Source organism: Protopterus annectens, chromosome 2.part2, assembly GCF_019279795.1.
Source record: "Protopterus annectens isolate FY-2018-M chromosome 2.part2, PAN1.0, whole genome shotgun sequence".
NCBI lineage: Eukaryota > Metazoa > Chordata > Ceratodontiformes > Protopteridae > Protopterus > Protopterus annectens.
In genome coordinates this window covers 954,796,212-954,811,846 of record NC_056730.1, presented here as the reverse complement: position 1 = coordinate 954,811,846, position 15,635 = coordinate 954,796,212, and the positions used below count along the sequence as shown (strand labels likewise).

General features: G+C 38.8%; 1 protein-coding gene across 3 annotated transcripts in view; it reads right to left on the bottom strand.

The window, feature by feature from the left end:
• TMEM232 (transmembrane protein 232) overlaps positions 1-15,635 on the bottom strand; it is a 2,425,444-nt gene that overhangs the window by 988,170 nt on the left and 1,421,639 nt on the right. The window lies entirely within an intron of this gene.

The following is a 15,635-nucleotide window of genomic DNA, read 5'->3' as shown; positions in this document are numbered from 1 at the left end:
GGCTAAAATTTGCAAAACAATATATCAAGTCTCTGAAAAGCATGTGGGAAAATGTATTATGGTCTGATGAGACCAAGGTTGAACCTTTTGGCCCCAATTCCAAAAGGTACATTTAGCACAAAAACAACACTTCACATCACCAAAAGAACACCATCCCCAAAAGCATGGTGGTGGCAGTATCATGCTTTGGGGTTGCTTTTCTTCAGCTAGAACTGGGGCTTTAGTCAAGGTGGAGGGAATTATGAATATTTCCAAATACCAGTCACTTTTGGCCCAAAACCTTCAGGCATCTGCTAGAAGGCTGAAGATGAAGAGGAATTTCACCTTTCAACACAACAGTGACCCTAAGCATGCATCCAAATCAACAAAAGAACAAAACAAAAGAATGGTTTCTCCAGAATAAAATTAAAGTTTTGGAATGGCCCAGCCAGAGCCCAGACCTAAATCCAGTAGAAAATATGTGGAGTGACCTGAAGAAGGCTGTGCACAAGAGACGCCCTCGCAATCTGACAAATTTGCAGTGCTTTTGCAAGGAAGAGTGGGCAACCAGCTTATTGTACATTTTTTATTTTTTCCCCTAACATATTTTTGTTTGTTTTTCAATTGAATTGTACAGGTTACAGGTCACATTAAAGGTGGGAAATGTTTTGAAATGGTTTATTGTGGTCTCATTTGTTTATATCACAAAAAACTGTCATTTTAACAGGGGTGTGTAAACTTTTTATATTCAGTGTGTTTGTATATATATATATATATATGTATATATATACATATATATATATATATATATATATATATATATATATATATATATATATATATATATATATATATATTTTTTTTTTTTTTTTTTAGCCACTTAAGTTTAACCTACAATGCTCCCTGCTCTGAGTGGTCTTACATGCTGTTGAAGTTAACTTTAAAAAGCTGAAACTAGTTAGAATCTGTATATCATTTTATATCTGCACATTCCTCTTGAATCAAATGAATAACACTTAGCTTCATACCTGAAGGACATTGATATTAGTTCCCTCCCAAATGTCCTTAGATTTATCTTTACAATATCTATAGTGTAAAACATATAATGATCATACCATTTCTTTTCACCACTAAGTATTAGTATTTACTATCCCATACCCATTTTACTTGCAATTACTCACAAATTCATGGATTTTTTTCATTTGTGATAGATTTTTTCTGGAAGGCATTCTTTCCCAATTCTGGCATGGGCGGAGAAGTGTCTTGTGCCTCTTTCATCACTTCCTTGACGCCCACCCCATAGTATTAACAAGACAATGACCCACCATCTAGAGCAGCATTAACAATCCCTGTAGGGTTTCTGCAAATGGCATAGCCTCTCCAGCCCATAGTGCCTTCCATGACAGGCACATTCCACTATTGCATTGTCTGTAGTATGTTACAGTTTGTAAGTCGAATCTTTACTGTAAATGTTGAAAATTAGAGTTGTCGTGCTAGTTTTATATTTGTACACATCTGCTCCTTTTGAAAATATGGTTTGTGAAATATGAAATGCTGCTAGTGTGAAACTGCTTGTGATAATTTTGGCTATGACTTTTCTCCTTGGTTTGAGCTAGGAAACATTATTTTTACCTGATAATGCATTCTACCATGGTGTAACAAAGATCATGATATAAGTTAGCAGACAGACAGACTTGGCATAGTAATACAAAGCACAGCCTGAAAGAATAACTGTTTTGAATTTCCCTATGCTGGAGCTTTGTTCTTTAATGTCTATGGAAATCCTTATTGAGATCTCTCACTTGATTGTATCTAATTACAAGGATGTTTTTAAAACAATGATTAGTACCTAGTCATGGGTGAATGCTGTGATTCCAGGTATCTAGACTAGTAATGTACAATTCTAATTGTGTTAGCTTGGTGGTTGTTGGTGCCATTTATTTCAAAACACAAATCACCAGGAATATTTGTGTTCTGTGCTAATCTGATTGTGTTAAGTCTATGTAAAATATTGTAAGTGAATTTGCAACATAAATGACTTGTTCCAAATACTGCTGTGTAAATCAAATTAAAAACATTTATAGTATTACTGTCTTAGCAGAATGTGCTATTAACCTCTTTTAACTTGGATACTCTCTCTCTGTCTCTCTCTTTCTATATATATATATATATATATATATATGTATATATATATATATATATATATATATATATATATATAAATGTACAACTGCATGGACTCAGTCATACCCAACAGAAATAAAACCTGCTCCTCAAGGAAACACAAGCTTGTTTGGTGGGCATCCTCTATCAACAGACTTTACAACAAAAGGAAGAAACTGTTGTCCAAGGGTAAAAAAGGAACAAATTCCAAATTGGAAAAACTCCCTCCTTAGTCTCAACAAGCAAATTAGATTACTAGTGAAAACCTCCAAAGCCAATTATGAATTGAAACTACACTCTGAAACAAAGGGAAACCACAAAGCCATCTTCAGTTACATCAGGAACCTCCATGGCAAAGCCCAGGTTTGTTCCAAATTAGTACTTAACAATATCACTTACACTACACTAAACCTGTTGACTTAGCCAACCTGTTAGCAGCTAGGTTCAGCACAAACTTCACCACCTGTTCCTCCCCAAAGGCCCTTTCAACATCTCCGATATTTGGTCCGCACCTCAGATCTCCATAGATCAAATGTTAAAGGCCCTATCCAAGGCAAAGGACACAGCTTCCATGGGACCTGATAGTATCCCAGGCTGTATTCTGCACCATCACCAGGAAGACCTGGCTTCACCATTGAGCACCCCATTCAACCACAGCCTAAGTACAGGCTTCATTCCAGCAGAGTGGAGAACTGCCATTGTCATCCCCTTGCACAAAGGTGGTGCCACTACCGACCCTGGAAACTATCGCCCCATTAGCTTGACAAGTCTGATCTATAAAGCCATGAAGTGTATTATTATTATGGATCTCATAAACAAGGGCATAGGCAATCTCCAAGAGCCTGATCTCACCCAGTTCGGATTCATCATGTGCAGATCTTGCTTGCTGAATCTGGTTGACTTCTTTGAGATTGTCATCAAGGCCCTGGATGAGGGAAGATAGTACATACAGTTTACTGTGACTTGGCCAAGGCCTTTGACACAATCACCCACTCGGGCATCATTGGAAAGCTAACACAACTTTGGCGTAAATCCCTATCTTGTCAGGTGGGTGGCTAACTGGCTCACTGACAGGACACACAAGGCCAAAATAGGCGCCTCCACCTCCAACAGCAGACCTGTCACTAGTGGAGTTCTTGAGGGATCTGTACTGGGATCCCTACTGTTTGGCATCTATTTCTCAGAGGTCCAGGTAAAGACAAAATGCCTGTGGCTGACTAAGTTTGTGGAAGACTGTGAGTTGGGTGCTGTCATTGACTCCCCAAATGATGTTTACATACTACAAGAGAGTCTCATAGCAACTAATAACTAGTGCCAAAGTCATGGCCTCTAGCTAAATGCTACAAAAAGTATCATCATACCATTTGGCAAAAACATGGCCAGTACTGATTACCACATCAATGGCAACCCCATTAACACACAACCTGTGGTGAGAGACCTGGGTACTCAGTTTGATAACAATCTCACATTCGACCATCATGTAGCAGCAGTGGTCAGAAAAGCCTTTTACTTGGTTCACCTCATAAGTAAAGGGACTGCACCCAGAAAAAAAGGAGGTTATTACCTCTTTATACTCCTCCCTCATTAGAATAACAATGGAGTATAACACCCCATTTGGTATATACCTCTCCACACATCTGCACCAGCTGAAAAAGTCACAGAAATACCTCACAAATAGAATCCATGGCCTCCAGCACCTGTCCTATGTAGACAGACTCAGATCACTATAATTCTACTTGGTATCATATAGATTGCTCAGAGGTGATCTGCATCTCGCCTATAAGGCAATCTCAGACCCTGCCCTACTAGAGATGCTCCATATCCATAAGTCTAACTCCTCATGCATTACACGCTAGAAAGGCCTGAATCTAATATGCAACATCAACAAAATCTGCTGGAGAGACAGGTTTGTCTCCCAGAAGCTGCCCTGTCTCTGGAATAGACTTCCCATACATGTCAAACAGAGTACCTCGCTGACCCTCTTCAAGCACAACCTTAATGAGTGGATGGGAAACCACAAATTTATCCCAGGGGTTCCACCTATGTCCCTTGGTGCTGACTGAGGTTTCTTTTAGGGGAAAGACTCTTGGCTAGGCTTGTAAGTGCCCCAGGGCCATTAGCCTAGTAACCTCCTAAGATCCAATGATCCTATATATATAACTGAAAACTGTCCTGCATCTTAACCAACACAGCCACTACCTATAGGTATTACAGGCACAGTCACTTGAACCCAGGAAACATCAACAAGAAAAAATAGAATTTTCCTTTAGTGTTATAGTGTATGTTAAATTTTATATGTAGACAGTTATGTCAAATTGTGTATTAAATATATTTACTTTCAGTCATCTAGCATTACTCTACTAAGCTCCCTGCTCTGAGCACTCTTACATGTTGTTGAGACTTACCTTAGAAAGCTGAAATCAGTTGAATCATTATATTATTTTATATCTGGCAATTCCTCAATGTTTAGCTTCATACTTGAAGGACATTAACTGATATTAGCATCCTCCCATGTGTCCTTGGCTTCATCTTACAAAAACTATGGTGTAAATCATGTAATGCTCATACCTTTTTTGTTTGCCACTCAATATTAGTATTTACTATCTCACAGTCATTTTTATCTCAAGTTACTAATATACCCTTGGAAATTTTTGATTTGTGATAAATTGGTTCTGGTGGGCATCTTCTCACAATTCCAGCATGGCTGAAGAAGTGTCTTACACCTCCTGTATCACTTCCTTGAAGCCCTTCCTCATAATACTAACAAAACAATGACCCATCATCTAACATAGCACACACAATTACTGCAGGATTTCAGAAACTGGGATAGCCTATCCAGCCCATAGCACCTTCCATAACAGGCACATTTTACTATTGCATCTTCTGTAGTATATTACAGTTTGTAAGTCAAAGCTTTACTGTAAATGTTGAAAATTAGAGTTGTCGAATTAGCTTTTTTATCTGTGCACATCTGCTCCTCTGGAAAATACAGTTTTATATAGATACATGATTTATGTTTCATAAGTTACTCTTCAATATGAATGGCAGCTAAGCCTAGAAATAACTATGGAAGGTAATGAGTTTATAGGGACTGTTTACTGCCATTAATCAAGTTATAACCACTTTGAAATATATTTTTATTTCGTATAACAAGAAAAGTATGCAGCTAATTTCCATTAGTGATGACTTAATATGACAGTGAGCATGACAAATAATAGACATACATTGGAAGTTATAGATAAATATTACATGAACTGTGTAAGCCCCTATAATGAAAGATAAAACCAGTGCTGTCAATAGATTTTTTGTTCATTTTATAAATATATGCAGTAGGGTCCATAAGTGGTGATTTAACTCGATAATGAGCATGATAAACAGTAGATACCCAACATAAAGAAAGAAATCATACACTAGTAACCATTTGTTAAGAGATTATTTTCATGAATCATATAGTTTAGGCCTTGCATGACTGTTGTAAAAACATAATTGTATTACATGGCAGCTTGTTTAGAAACAGTATGTTAAATAAATTCAGTACTGGACGGTTGCTTGACGGATATGCTTCACCTGTCTTGCAGTTTAAGAATGTATATTGCTATCGCTAGCTGGTGCTGCCCATTGCTGAATGATAAAAGATTTTATTGATGATTATCACTAAATATTTTATTGATGAATTATAGGGACCTAATCAATGCTATGCACTGTTTGTGTTCAAATGACTTAAAAATAAAAATGGTACGGGGATTTCTATATGTAAAGTTTTAATTTAAGGATAGCTGAGCAATAAGTAAAGCAATAAGCATAGATGTAAGATCAATAATAAGAAGGTACTATTTGTAGGTTGCGTTGGTTCTTTGCATGCTTTATGTCTTAGACTTGACTGTTTTCTAAAATGATGAGACCATATATTGATATAATTAATACTGTTACACACTAACACATAAAATGTTTAATTTTTAAATACTGCAAATAATAAAAATGGATGAGTACCTTAGAAAGCAAAAACATAAATAGCTTTCTCATTATAATTTAATAGAAGTTTTATTGCAAGGATTGTGTTTTGCCTTGAAAGAAAATAGATATTAGTAGCACACATTCAGTGAGGTAAACTAACTATGATTGAAGATGTTAAGAAACCCAAAATGAAGGCTGAATAATATAGATGGTTATGACTGGGATGCCAATCATAACCTGCTTATTATGTGTTCGAGAGAAGGATGCTAAGAAATTCACCTCGAGAGCAACGCTTGAGAGGTGAATCTTGACATCCATGTCAAGGACACGTAATTAAAAGTTATGATCTGAGACACAATCATAATTCTTTGTAGTGCATGAAGTTTCATCTGCTCCATGTACTACTAGTTACAGGTGAAAAAAGCATTAAGTTTTTTGCCATCTTTCAAAGCCATAAAGCACTTAGTGAGCACTGTCAGAAAGACAGTGTGACACTGTCAGTTATGTTTACACTCACCTTGCCATGCCTCTCAAATGTCCAGATTTTCTTAGAATGTCCAGATTTTTGCCTCATATGTTTGGTCTGTTCCTCATAAAATCTTTGGTTTTTGGACAAATCACTGAGGACTGAAGCCACTAAATAATGGCATACACTGCAGTTTCATACTTTATATCCTTTGGAAAATGCAGGTGAATACACATCCTGTTATTCTAGTTACTGTCTAAGTTTATAAGATCAAAGGACAGCTATCTGTATGGATAGCAGGCAGAAACAAATCTGTTTTCATTCTGCTGCTGTCTTTTGCTGGTCAGTATTTGCAGATTTGACTGTCAAGCATGATGCCCGACCTTAACAAGTTAAGCAAGGGATGGTTAACATTTGTTAAGATCGGATTTGCTCTATAGTAGTACTTCACTGATTTGTCTTTTTTCCAAATATCAGATTGTAATCACTGTGCTCCATGCACTATATAATTATTAAGAATCTTTAGACACACTGACAATGGAGGTAAATACGGTCTAATTATTTTGTCAAGCAGGCTAATCTTAATAGAGATGAATGCATTCCTGAGTACCTGTCTTGTTTAATTTCTCCAAGTCTTTTGGGTTTGTAATACCATGACGGGAATGGACCCCGTTTCTAAGTCAAAGTATGATTAAAGTTCAAGAAATTAGCATTGTTTCAATCTTTGATGTCAGCCAAAGTGCTCTTCGCAGCACCCGCAATGCGTACATTAATGACTCCTTCTGCAATTCGTATGGGGTTAGATGTATTGGTAACATATCTGAATATGATTGTAGATTCTTTTTTATAAGACCCTTTGCACCTACTACTATTGGAACTGCCTGGGTATCTTTCTTCCACATTGCGCTCATTTCTGCCTGCAGATCCTGATATATTATTTCCTTATTTTTTTAACATTTGTTTACCAGGAAAGTCCGAATGAACACAGGTCTTTTTTCAGCAGAGGCCCGGAGAGAAAAGCTCCATTAATAACAGTATATTTTCATGCACACATTACAATAATCAATAAAGTATAAAGTAAGCAAAAGGCAGTATACATAAGAACATACACATTTGTTACATCTTGACAACAAAACTTAGGCTTTGAACATAGCTAGTACTATTTGTATGTATGACTTATGTCAAGATATAAGGTTAAGACAGGTCGGTAGGAACAAAGGATTAAACATCAGGGGAGAAGTTGGATATGTTTTGGGTATACTGTGATGTATCAGGGCACTCATGAAAGATTAGTACAGGAACATAGCCATTATTTTTTTAGATAAGCTTTAAGTGATGGCTTAAAGTGGTTAGTGAATGAGATTGAGAGGATGGAGTTAGGAAGGGAGTTCCATATACGAGATATATAGTTGGAAAACATATGCATGTAACAGTGTATGGCTTTGTGTCTCTCTGTATGCAAGACACTGTAGTCACTGGATGTGGTGATTTCAATGATCAATGCTACATTTGTCGTATTTTCATAGACCACTATAGCTGGTTTTCTAGCATCTATCTTTTGAATTGTTGGTAATGGATGATCCCACGTGATGTAATCCATCATTTTCTATGATGCTTTGTGGTTCATATTTCCAGTGCTTTTCAGCCACTTCAATACCGTAATGTTTGTGAAATCCCAGTGCAACAATCTTGCCACATTATTATCCCTTTCAGTATACAGTCCTTCTGCCATTAATATACCACAACCAGCAATGAGGTATGTGACTGTTTCCAATTCGGTTTTACAAAACCTACATTTGTCTGTTTCTCCCATATGTTCAATGGGCTTTCTAAACCAACGTGTAAGCAGCCCACTATCTTTGGCCACCAATATTAACCTTTCAGCTCTTGGTTTGAATTCTCCTCTCCTTAACCATTCCTGCATTCATTCCTGATCAACATGAGGTTCTTCCATAAGTTTTCTATACTTGCAACTATATTTATGCATTTTCCACATTTCTTGCCTTCGCATCTGGTCCTTCACCTTATATTCTTTCTTGTGTTTTTTGGCGCATTCAGTTGTTGGCTGACTTTTATCCACTTCTGGTTTGAGTTCCATTCCTACTTGATGCCGATATGCTTTTGCTAGATTAAGCGGAAAAGTCATCTTAGATTTATTCTCCTCATGTTTCAAAACTCTCACTACATTTGGTTCTTATGAGGTCAGCAGATATGTCTGGAGTCCCACAATTGCAGATCTATACATGAAATCAGTTTCAAGGAGGTCCATCCCTCCTTAGGAACAGGAAATATATAATCTTGGTATGCACTGATTTTTATAAATCGTTTGGTGAGCATGAAGCATCCTTCTTGTTTTCCTATCTAATCTATCCAGCACGTTTTGGGGCCAGTCAATCACTCCAAAACTGTAAGTTAAGACAGAAAGAGCAAATTGGTTTATAGCTTGGATTTTGTTCCTAGATGTCAATGCTGTTTTCAGGATTAATTTTAAGTCTTCTAAAGTATTCTTTACTAAGTTTTATTCACATTTATTCATATTTTATTGTTGATCCTTCATAAATTCCCAAATATTTATACACTCCCTCTTGCTCAAGCTTTTTTATATCACATTCTCATCCCAAACTGATGTTTTCCTGGTGCTGCAGTTTTCCTGCTTTAAAAGTTGCTTTTGCACATTTATCAAGACCAAATGCCATTCCAATATCATCTGAAAAATTTTTGACAACTTGCAGCTATGCTTTCAGATCCTCATATGATGAGCTATACAGTTTTAAGTCATCGACAAAGAAGGAGATGAGAAGCCTTTACACTTTGTTATTTTCTAAGAGCCAAATTATAGCCATGACCTAAGCTAAGTAGACACCTTAATGGGTTAAGGTCAAGGCAGAATAGCAGCGGTGTCACCCTGGAATATCCTTCCTATCCTGAACTACAGTGTAAAGTTGAACATGGATGTCTAGGAATTTATTTCCTTACGTTAGATTGTATCTATTAAAATAGTAACAAAAGTTATATTATAACTATATAATGGAACAGTCACCTGTTTAACTTTGAGGCTGATAGACGTCAATTTGTCTGAAACTCAGATGGTTGTCTTGAAGATTCAAATATTACAGATGATACTGATGACATGAATGTCAAGGTCACTGGGCTCAGTTTTAATATTAGGTTGCAGTGCCATTATCTTCAAGTATATACGGAGTAAGAAGAATGAGTTAACTGCTTTGAACTTGAACGTAACGTGCAAGGAGCTGAATTGGGTGGCATTCCCTCTAGGCCAATAATGCGTTTATCTGAATATCTCTTTGTAAACCAGTCTTGTAGGGGCACGGAAAGCGTATGTAATAATTTAAATCAGATGATGCATTTATGAAAGGAAACAGTTGAATGGATCATATTTAATTTTTCTGATTTTTTTTTTTTTTTTTACAGATGCCATTTGTGCTGTTTTGTTTTATGCTTCTAAAAGGCTGAAGAAGTCTGCATGACATTTTAATGGAATGAGTTTTGATGTAATTAGCCTTCAGATAAACAGGACTTCAAGTCAGTGTGTTTAAGGCCTGCTGTGCTTTGTACCAGATACTCTGATGGGCAGACCTGGCAAAGTTGTTCAAAGGGAAAAGAAAAATGAGACAAGCTGGTACTGGAATTCATGGCATGCTTGAAAAGGATGGCAGTTACTTGCTTACTTAAAGTGACTATGTATAGCTGCTGACTACTGGTGCAAAGGGTTAAGGTTGTGAACTAGAGTTTCTGATACAGCATTTGATTCCTACAGCCTTCACATATCTACTGTCTAATGGTGATCAGACATTGCTCCTGGATTGCTCCTGAAATGATGATTGTGTGTCCAATGGACCTACCTGGTTAGCAAATGGGTAATATTATAGTTGATTACAATGATTCTAGTAGTGCTTTCCATGGGATACACTATTGAAAGTTTGTAACTCTGCATTTTTGAAGGGAGGCAAGCCACCCTGTATCCCCCCCTCAAAACGAGGAGCTACAGTCATGTTACTAAATATATATAGTAACTGTGAGGTTGCTCTACCTCACAGATGGGGGAATTTTCCAAGATACAGTAATTATGTGCTTCAATTTCTCACTTATTCAGGACGTACATTATTGGATCTCGAACATACAGTAGGAACCGCTCCCAAAGGGAGGTGACATACAAGGTTGATTGTGACTTAATTATAAACACAGACTTACACTAGTGTTGAAATTATAAAGTTCAAATGATTTTTCATATATATATATATATATATATATATATATATATATATATAAATATATACATATGTTCATAGGTTCATAGGTCGGTACTAGGCTATCGGCCCTAGGGCCTATATATGCCTAGCCAAACAAATCCCCGGATATTTCTTCCCACAATATTTACTTCCCTGGACCCCTGTCTAGCAGGGTGACTGACGTGACCCCGGGGTGAATTTCCTATCTCTCATCCAATCCTCAAGGTTCCTCTTGAAGAGGGCCAAGGAGGCGCTCTGCTTGACATGTATGGGCAGTCTATTCCAGATTATGGGGAGTCTCTGGGTCAGGAACCTATCCCTCCAGCATGTTTTGTTCATTGTGATGACAAGATTTAGATCCCTGAAGCGTGTGGCTCTGAGGGATTGGGATTTCTTTAAGTGGAGCATATCCAACAGCTCAGGGTTTGACATGGTCTTGTATGTTAAGCAGAGATCACCTCTGAGTAGACAATATGCCCCAGAGTATAGCTGGAGTTTTTTTAGATGGTCAGCATAGGGCATCAGCTTTAGGCCTGTGATTCTTTTAGTGAGGTATTTCTACGGCCTTTCCAGCTGTTGCAGATGTCTTGTGAGGTACATACCAAACGGTGCATTGTACTCTATAATGGGTCTAATGAGGGATGAGTACAGTGGGACAATGACTTCCTTTTTTCTGGATGAAAAGCCCTTAGTGATGAGGTGTGTCACATAGAAGGACTTCCTGACTGTTGTGGCGATGCGGTTATCGAAGGTGAGACCACTGTCCACCTGTGTCCCTAAGTCTCTCAACACACTTTCGGTGTTTAGTGTACTGCCACCTATGTGGTAATTCATGGGTACATGTTTTTTTCCCAAAGGGGATAACTATACATTTCTTGGCATTGAGCTTGAGCCCATGGCTCTGGCATCAAGAATCTGTTTCTGTAAGGCCCTTTTGTAGAGTATCCACATCGTTTGAGGATTCAATAATGGCTCCCAGTTTGCAGTCATCAGCGAACTTTGTTAGCCAGAGTCCCTTAGTGTTGGCCTGTACTTCAGAGAAGTAGATGCCAAACAAGAGCAGCACCAGGACTGAACTCTCAGGTACTCCATTTGTCACTTGTCTGGAGCTGACTTTGGAGTTAGCTACTTTTACAGTCTGGGTTCTGTCAGTAAGCCAGTTGGCAACCCATCAAGTGACGTAGGGATTTATGCCCAGCTTAGTAAAAGTATATCTATGATTCCAGAGTGGGGGATGGTGTTGAAGACCTTATCGAGGTCCAGATAGGCTGTGTGGACTGCCTTACCCTCGTCCACAGCTCTGGAGACTGATTCGAAGAAGTCAATCAGGTTCAGGAGACAAGATCAGCCCTTCACGAACCCAAACTGGGTGGGGTCCAGAGTTTGAAGTTTGCCAATGTCTTTGTTTATAAGTTCCATGATGATGCGTTCCATGCCCTTACAGATCAGGCTCATCAGACTGATGGGGCAGTAGTTCCTGGGATCCAAGGTGGATCCCCCCTTGTGGAGTGGGATAACTGTAGTTGTGCGCCACTCAGTGGGCATGAAGCCTGAGGTGAGGCTATGATTAAACATGACACATGACACTTAGGTGAGGTGCCAGTTCACTTTGTAGTTCATGTAGTACACAGCCCGGGATGTCATCTGGTCCCATGGATGCTGTATTCTTAGCTTTGGAGAGTGTGGTTTCTACCTGTGTGGCCGTGATTACCAGAATTTGGCAATCTTTTGGTATTGAGATGGGCCCTTTAGGGGATGTGAGGGGGGTGATGTTGGTACTAAATCGATCTGCCAGGATATTGGCAATATCCTTGGGATCAGTATACTTAATGCCATTCTGTTGTAGCTCAGAGCAGATCTGAGCATTGCCATTTAGATTATTGACATAACTATAGAATGCCTTGTGGTTGTCTTTGTCATCTTTGGCAATTTATTTTCATTACTAGCTTTGGAGGATTTTATGAGGGATCTCAGCTTCTTACTGAGGCTGGTAAGGGAGTTTTTTGCATCCTGGGATTTTCCTATTTTCTGCAACAGTTTCTTCCTTCTGTTGTATAGTTTGTTTATGGCAGGGGACCACAAGATTGGCTTCCTTTTTTTGGAGGAGAGCATCTTGGTTCTATTTGGGATGGCACGATTCATGCACGAGTGGATGTGCTCGTACAGTGCCTTAGTGTAGGATTCAGCAGTCGAACTTTCAACTTCCATCTGCATCAGTGCCATGAAGTTTGTCACTTCTGACTTAAGTGCTGACTTCTGACTTATATGCATAAAAACAGATGTCTTGAATACTTTGGTTGGGAATGATGTAGGATACTAGAATGTAGAGTTCAGTATTATGTTGTCTCAAGATGACAATTCACACTGGATTGCCTGAAAGTTAATAAGGGGTATATAGAAGGTTAGAAGGAAGTTCCATGCACACTGTAAAAGATCAAAAATAAAAACAGATATTAATTCAGACTACATGAATCCAGCCAAATAAGAAGATTATCACCTTATTTAAAATGCCTTTTTTTTTCTTTTCCCTTTTGGAGAATTAGATTTGACGGGAGTCTGAAAGTAAGGGGATCTTCATATGAGAAGTGATTTGTACAAAGAGAGAAGGATAAGAGATAATGTAAAAAGGAGATTATATGTGAGTCATCATCATTCAAGTAGGCTAGAAAGAGAATATCTAGGAGTTTTAAAATGATGACACACAGCCAGCTCTTGCAGTGTAGACAGACATATTAATGACTGCCAGTATGTTAAGGAGAAGCAATGTGTATACAAATGATAGAATCAGACATGGTGCTGTGATTCTAAAGCATCCAAAAACAGTGTAATTAGTTGAGGCTATCAGCTTATCTGTACGCAAGTATTTTTTGTTGAACATGTGTACCATTTGTGCCATGATGCTAAGAGTAGCATTTTCTGTAAGCGGTCAGTAATGTGTTAGTAGCTACCTTGGGAGCCAATGTCTACGGCATTGCACATGACCACCCTCTGCATCACAGAAGACTCATCAACATCTAACTTACTATCAACTCCATGACCAGAACATAGCTGACTACTAAATTGTGGCCAGAAACATGCAGGAGCTAAAAGATATGGCATCCTCAAGTGTCATCAGCAGTAATGTATGGACTACCTATTCCAGTGGAGATGATAGTTTGTGTAGCAATAACCATCCTTGCTAAGGAAACCTTCAATTTTCCAACAGAAGACATACTAGGTGTTTCACAGACCTCCGCCTCATGAATTCTACTTCAACTTTATGTAATGCCGAGGCATGCAGAGCAGGATATTTTGCTTCCAAAGAAAGAAGAGACAACCAATATGCAGGCATTCTACAACACAGACCTCTTTCCTACAACACAGACCTCTTTCCTAAGGTCCTGGGGACCACTGACTGCACTCACATTGCTATCAAGGCCCCACCTGCTCCATATCGCATCTGTTATATCAGCTGAAAGGGCTTCCAGTTTTCCAACTCCCAGGTGGTGTTCAGTTCAGATGGTATTATACGCAATGTGTCTGCATCATTAAGGTAATTTCTCTGATTTTTCTCATCTAGCACATGTGCATCCTATATCATTGTTTCATGCCGGAGACCTTTCACCGGGGTCATCTGTCATTAAGATGGTAGTTGCACACTCTGTCAAACAGAGAGTCTAAAAAGTCCATTCCCAAGAACATAGCATAATCACATTGCTGTTGTGTGTTGTAGGTGATGCTAGATAACCCCTAGAGCCATGACTTAAGACTCTCACTCTCAGAATGTGTTAGAGACAGTATACAACCCCTCATTTGTATAAACATGGAATATATTTGAACGTGTGCTCAGAGTGCTGAGAGATCACTTCTTTTGTCTGAATACATCTGCTGGTAAGCTGTAGTATGCTCTATGGACCTACAGCAAGATATTTATGTACTGTGCCAGGATACAAGAAATGGTGATATGGAAATAGAGCAAGGGGAGCCCATAGCATTGGCAGACATACCTGTGTCAGCAGTTGGTGATGGATGAGGAGTCATCAGAGACTCTGGTTGCAGTGGGCCATCATGTGATGCAGAGACAGATACAACATGCCATGGCACTGGCAAAGAGATGGTAGCTGGTCTGCAACTATGCACTGTGACAAGACAGACATAAAACAAAGCTGTTGCATGCAAAATCATTTCCAGATTATACAATATGGTGTATTGACTAGCCACACTATACATCAGAGTTTAGCATAACCACATTAGCCAAAATGGTGTGCAGGGCACAGTCATCATCATTTACAGAGTTGTAGTGGTCACAGTGTCAGTGGACTGCATTGCTAGCATAGATGATAAGGTTGTAGTGTGTCAAGAATCATGTCTTCCACTGGCAGGGCAATGTTTCTAAAGGTGGAACTCTGAATAAGTGTACCATGTGGGTATGCAGTGTCAGGTCCAGAGGCAGAGTTCAGGGGATGGTGAAGCAAGTCAGATGCACATGTAGAAAGGTCTCTTTGACCACCACCACCATGGTGTTACAGCAGAAAGAGGGCATCCGCTATGTCATGTCTTGGTATGGGTAGATGATACCCATAGGAAAGCTACAGAGGAATGGGCTGGAACTGCAGGGTTCTGTTTGAGTAGCCAAGTGGGACATGCATAAAGTGGAGCTGGATAACCATTGTCCTTCTCTATGTGAGTAGCCACAGCCAGGGGTGAAGGCCATAGTGAAACAAAACAAGTGTTAACCACATTTCGGCGAGCATCCTCAACCTGGGTTCAAGACCATAGTGGAATGGGATAAATGTTGGCAATGACCATTTGAACATACACAGCCAGGGATAAAAGCACCCATG